General features: G+C 38.2%; 1 long non-coding RNA gene across 1 annotated transcript; it reads left to right on the forward strand.

The window, feature by feature from the left end:
* The first annotated feature begins 1568 nt into the window (after window positions 1-1568).
* On the forward strand, window positions 1569-6497 carry LOC108261640 (uncharacterized). Its single transcript, XR_001811572.3, has 3 exons — window positions 1569-1783; window positions 5147-5246; window positions 5362-6497. It is a non-coding gene; the product is annotated as an uncharacterized LOC108261640 (long non-coding RNA).
* The last annotated feature ends 389 nt before the right edge of the window (window positions 6498-6886 follow it).

A 6886-nucleotide genomic window follows, 5' to 3' on the forward strand; every position in this document is an offset into this window, starting at 1 on the left:
TCCAGCTTTAAAAGTATTAGCACCCTAAACGGCCAGTATAGTGCTAACACATGCTAGCAACATGCCAGCATGATGCTAAAACGTGCCAGCATGATGCTAAAACGTGCCAGCATGATGCTAAAACGTGCCAGCATGATGCTAAAACATGCTAAAACGTGCTAGCATGATGCTAAAACATGCTAGCATGATGCTAAAACATGTTAAAACATGCTAGCATGATGTTAAAACATGCTAAAACATGTTAGCATGATGCTAAAATCCTCTAACAACCTATCCATCTGGCTCTCAAAAGTATTGGCGCCCAATCCAAATTTTTCCAGTGCAAGCACCACTCACATTTTCTTCAGGAAATGTACTGGTCTAGTTACTATTATAATAATTATCATTCTTCTTCCACTTTGTTTGTGTAACTGTGTATGTCGCCCCTGTTTTAGATGTACCTGTGTTCACTGTAGGTGTAACTTTAGCTGGAACACGATTAGCTTTTCACTTTGGCATTTTTAGTTCACTTCTACTAGTACACCAATATTCACGCTTGGGTCTTCATCGTAATGCCGGCGTAATAACGTAATCATGTCGTGACGTCGTCAACCTTCCGGGTCAAAGAATAATAATTAAATAATTAAGGAATTATAGCAGAGTAATGCCGGTACACCGGCCTTACAGGGATAACGTTTACACTGTAAATCCTCTATATCGGCCTTACGGGGATTTGGCATAGACGACCAAGCCAGTCTATCGTCCTTACGGGAATAGATCAAAGACGGGCAAGCCGTTTTTTCAGCCATACGAGGTAAGAGGGTTAAGTACACGTCCGGAAATGTACAGACAACTCATCCCAAAGCACGAGGCGGGAGCAGGCGTGTATGAGATGTGATCGTCCAATGGCAAGCAGGAACATGACGCATTGCAGTGGACTGGGCTTAAAAGAGGAGGAGACAAGACACCCATCCCTCCCCCGACATAGACACACGAATGGAACATAGTACAAACAGAAATACAACTGAGGACGTAACAATGGCCAAGTATCAAATAAAATGTAAACTTGCATTGATGAAGTTAATGTTGTTAGTAATTGTTTATAAATTACCATGGTAACACAGAGCTCCAAGGTATAGAAATATGGAGTTTGTCATCAATCAAACAGTAACCAGTTTTAATACCTAAAAAAGTTTACATAGCAAAATATAGCAAAGCGCTTTACAGTAAATTAAAATGTAAAATTAAACTAATGAAATGTTGTGCAGCACATGCTTATGTTAATGTTTGTTACATTATATAATCATATAAATAAGTAAATACTCCCAAAGTCACCAGAATTGAAAGCTTTGGTGCTGTTAAACATTTAGAGATTGAGGTTGTGGTGACTCAGTATTTCACTCAGTATATCTGGGTAAGACACAGTGAACGACTCACTGCTGGCATTCATGAAGAAGTCATAAACTCCACTGGAATAATAAATAGGATCTAATAAAATCATGAGTGGAAATTATTGGTGTAAGTTTGTTAGGATAGACCTCCTCCAACCTGGAACTATATCCTCCAGTCCACGCGGTGGCGGTAACGCGCCTAACAGCTGCGTCTCCGACCAGTAGAAATCACAAGAAGAAAAAGCTGCAGCGGGTATCTCCTGAGCAGATGAGTTATTACACCGAACTAATCATCTCCAGATTAAATTATGTCTGACAGTTTTACAGTTAGATTTGATCCAGTTTAAAAGTAAAAGCTGGTTATTTTGTCTGTGTTTGAGGAATTAAAACTCCGTTCTGTTTTTAAACCCGAGGTAAGTTAAACGAAAGCTGTGTGGCCGAATCCCAAATTGATGTCATTTCCGGTTTAAGTGCACTACATTAGGTATTTAATAATGACGGTCTACACCCTATGTAGTGCACTATTTAACTCATGAGGAGAGATTTGTTATTCTGTTTTAGCGGCACTATTTAAGTATAACCTTACTTTATCCTAAAATCCATTGTTTGCTCCCTGCTTATAGCAACTAAAATAAACAACAGTGAGCGTAAAAGTGGCTGTCATTTAGAAGCTAAAATAACTTTATATTTCTGTAATGTTTTTAATGTATAAACTGCTAAACTGAGGTAAAGTTGAGTTTAGATTGGACATTCACCGCACATTCGAGCTTCTCTCTTCTATTTCTCAAGAAATAAACACAAAAAGGACAAAATGTGTGTGTGTGTGTGTAGCTGGCGAGGTGACTTTGTAAAGAAATACTACGCGCATGCGCACATAAGCATTCACGTCAACATGTCCGCCATATTGATGAGGGAAAGACCGCGCTGTAAACAAATACAAGTAAACGGAGGAGCTGTGGTTTTTTTCATAATAATTTACATGATTTACCGGAGATGGTAACGGCATCGTTTTCAAAAACCCTTTGAAACCCGTTTTCCAAAGTTTTCAGGCCCCGAAACGCCGTCGTCATGGAAACGAACAGCCAAACCAAGCAAAGTTTTCGGTTTTTATTTGAAAATGTTGTGGTGTAAACGGCCCCTTAACAACTACAGCAAAATGCTGCTTTTATTGCTGAAGTCTTTCTGTAAACAAATAGAAATGAAATAGAATTTTTATGATTCACACTATATTACACTCCATTCTTCTTCTCAAAGACAACTCTATTTTTGAAAATAATTAAAGTGTTTTTTTATTTTAAAAAAATCAATTTCATGATGCAGCTTATTATTAGAGCTGCAACTAACGATTATTTTCACAATCGATTAATTGGTCTATTATTTTTTCGATTAATCTGATGGGGGCGGGGCAAACTTTCAGTGCCTTTTTTGTTTATTTAAAATAAAATCCACAAACTGAGTGTTACAAATATAAATTCAGACTAAAACTTTACACAGATGTTTGTCCAAAACAGAAAAGAACCCAAAACACACACACACACACACATTATAAATTTAGGACTGTAGTTTAATTCGGTGCTTTTTGTGAATCCATAAAAAATAATGCATAAGTACTTATATAATATAAATGTAAACTAACTAAATAAGATAAATATATATAAACATTTATAAATAGTTAGATAGATAGCATTATTATTTTTTATGGATGCACAAAAAGTACAGAATTAAACTCCAGTCCTAAATGAATAATAAAATCTCACTTTCACTGCACCTTGTGGTTTCTGTATCTCGGTGTCTTTAGACATGATTTTACTTTTGATCATAATGTTTGAATTAGACATTACAGATCTTACTCGCGCTACACTCTGTATCAGCGCGTCTACACCGCGCGTGACCAGCAACGCAGCCTCGTTACTAACACGTCACTTCCGACAGAATTTACACTGCAAGCGCGCAGATACAGCATATAATGACAAACTTAAATTAAACTAAACCTTTTGAACAGCTTGCGACCGCATCACTATCATGCTTCCGTGCTCCACAAACTCCGCTTTATAAAGTTTATACACCTTCTCAGAGGTGTTTAATCCCTGACTTAGAGGACACACACTTTCTTCCTCAGTCACGTGATGATTTCTCCTCCGTCTGATGAGGACTGAGGTCATGTTGGGAATAAAAGATAACGCTGACAGAAAGTAAACTGAAGGAAGTCAGTGTCGGTGACTCTGAGGCTAAAGCTAGCGGTGTCGCATTACGTGCGTGTGACGATTTTCTGACATTGCTCCTCTTCTGACTACCTGCTCAAGTGACGAGAGGTTAGGCTATGTCACGTTGTCATAAAGTGGTGTCGGTGCGGTTGTATCGGGGTAGTTTTACAAGTACGTGTACATGAACACAGTATCGGGCCGACACCTGAGTACTGGTATCGGCATCGGTGCATCCCTAACACACACACACACAGTTAAATTGGAGTAGTGAACCATAAGATCTTTGATGACGTCATGTACAGATCAGAGGTCTAGAACTCACTTTCTTTCTCTCTCTTGATAATCGTTGTTTTAATGTAATAATGTGTACATTACATCTATCTCTGTAATCTTCTTCCCTATTTGTGTTTATTCTCGAGTGAAATAGTTGATAACTCCTACGGAACATATTAAGCTACACAGGAGCAGTGATGAGAATAAACATGACTTTTGGTGCTCATGATTAAATATGGCAGTTTTATTATGAACCCACTACATTAGAGAAGGAAATACTGGATGTGAAGTGCAGTAGTGCTAGTGTGTGTGAATAGATTATCAGTTTAGATACTGACCCAGAACACTACTAACATGCAGTGCTTTCTTAGGGTGGTGATGAAGTTGGAGTTGAACCGGTAAGAAAGATATTAGAGAGGGGCTTCTTTACACTCCTGAGGATGTTCAATTAGAACCTGCACCAAACTCCCCTGATTCAAGTCATCAGCTAATTAAGCGGCCTGCACGAGCTGAGGTGGGTGCTTTAGAGCAGATAAAACACCAAATGTGTTATCTAAGAGTTCAGAGCCTGTGTTCTAGACACATGATTTAGAGTAGAGACTTGGGTCCTGAGCTTTGGAGTTATTCTGATTATAGGTTTCAGTGAGGAAGTGACTGAAATTAAGGAGAGGAACTGAGAATAAAGTTATAGTCTTGCTGAGTAAACAGAGAATAAGGCTATATTAGTGTTATGGGAGCAACGCTGATGAAATACATGTACATGTCAAAAACTGCTAGAAAAAAACTCAAAATGTTTGCTTAGCCTAATACTTTTTTCCATCTGCACAAAATTATTATTTTAGCAGCTGCTTTTGCAGTAGAAAGACTTAAAGTCGAGGGTCCCTGTAAGTATCTATGGAGAGAGGAGCAGTGCACCATTGACATCATGTGCAGAGGTAGCATGAAGTTGTGACTGAGAGTTTTTAGAAATCATTTCCTAATCTTATGCTAATATGAATACTATAATAATAATAATAATAAGAGGAAAGAAGTAAGGGTGATGAATAAAATAAATATAAAGTGTGTTTTAGGCAGCGCTGCGTGGTGTTCTGGATGGATCTTGACTGCCATCGTGTGGTCATGTTTAGGTCATGTTAAGTGCACCTTCCCCCAAACGGTGTTTAAAGCCACAGATTACAAATCTATATTCCTGCTGAATGTGTGTTTATGACCTGGATGTTGAGTTGCTTTTAAACCTTCTACATAAGCACCATTTCCGGCCTCTTTGAGTCCCAGGTGACGATCTCCTTTTATTTTCAGATTCTTACTGAGGTGCTGTTTTCCACATGCAGTGCTTGGCTGTGTTGGAGGCCACCAAGAAAGACTTCCTGGCTGTCATGTGGAAGCTAAGTGGGCTGGGGTATGTTGTCCTTCATCAACTGACATAGCCAGAATGCTTGTCATGTTTTTATGTATTGATTTAATTTCTGTTAGACAGCCTCATGATTTACCAAACATGTTTTTCTTTTTTTTAGGTCAAAAGGATTTCTGGCCATGGTGCTTGTGCTGCAGTGATCTTGTTCTCCATCACACTCCAACACAGGTAGCGACCTTCACCCTCTCCCAAGAGGTGATGGTACGACTCTGAATAAACACTCTATTATTATAAATAAAGTGTGACTGTGTCTTGTAGTCCACCCACCAACCTTTTTCTGTTCAGTGGTTTGACTTGTGCTACACAGAGGTGAGTCCAGTTATGCTGCAAGAAGTGTAAGTATGATGGGGTTGACGAGTAGGAGGAGAGGTTCTTCCTGTGCAAGGTGCTGCTCTCTCTTCTTTCAACATAGCTCCTGGTCTCAGAACAGGTTTAGTTCATCGTTGCTGGTGTTGTGTAGAGGATGTTATATTGTGAAAGTCACAACTATCCCCGCTCAAGTTCTTGTGAAATATGTGACCTTGTTTGTGACTATATTCACCATGATACTTTCAGCGGTTACTACATTAGTGTCCTTAATTTTTTACTATTTAAAGATTGTTTAAAAGTTTATTACAGGCTCAATGAATGTTCTTCTCCTTCACTAGAAGATAAAGGCCCGGTTTCACAGACAGGATTTACATTAAGCCAGGATTAGGCCTTCGATCAATTAGGACATTTCAGTAGCTTTTATAAACGTTTCTTAGAAAAAAATATTTCTGGTGCACATCCTGAGATAAAACAATGGCACTGACGTGTTTTAAGATCCGTCCGTGCAAGTAGCTTTCAGTTAAAACAGCTCAAACATACATTTTAGTCTGGGACTAGGCTTAAGCCTTGTTTGTGAAACCAGGGGAAAAAAGAAGGGTGTGCTTTATTATGCTCTCTCCAGAATATGACAGAAGAAATGTGACCCACACCTGTAACTATAAAAAGCAGGTAGAACTGCAGTTAGCATGAAACCTCAAATGTGTAGCTGGGCTGGAAATTTATTTTTGTATGCATGTATAATATTTTTTCTCTTACAGATGGACCAGCAAACAGATTTAAAGGCTGTTGTGAATGATGGGTTACAGAAATGTCTTCCTGTGTTTATTATTATTTGAAGTTATATATTCTGATTTGTAAGCAAGATTATGAAGTCTCCTTTTGCTAATCATTTTACAGCATTATTAAAAAGTCCATGTACACAATGTTTATCCCGAGTGCATTTTTGATGTATTTTATTATCCTGCACAAAGCAAAAACACAATTTGTGTGTAGATGCCCCTCGTAAATATTAACATAGTAAGAGCAAATGGACAAGTGAAACTAATCAATATAAAATCTCTAAAGAAGGGCATGATGGTACTGATTTTCTTTTTACACACATGGTATGCACGTACTTGGAGTAAATTTTAATGAACAGAATATGGGTTCTATTCAGTACTTGACAAATGATTCAGTGCGGATCAAATGTGAACAAATGAGCCATGAATGGATCCGTGTTCTATATAATATCATTTTTAAGTGGATTTTTAAATGATTTTTAAACTGCTTACATCACTGTCCCATCTAGTGCCTATTAATGCTGTTCAGCTCTGATG

This window comes from Ictalurus punctatus, unplaced genomic scaffold, assembly GCF_001660625.3.
Source record: "Ictalurus punctatus breed USDA103 unplaced genomic scaffold, Coco_2.0 Super-Scaffold_100060, whole genome shotgun sequence".
Taxonomy (NCBI): domain Eukaryota; kingdom Metazoa; phylum Chordata; class Actinopteri; order Siluriformes; family Ictaluridae; genus Ictalurus; species Ictalurus punctatus.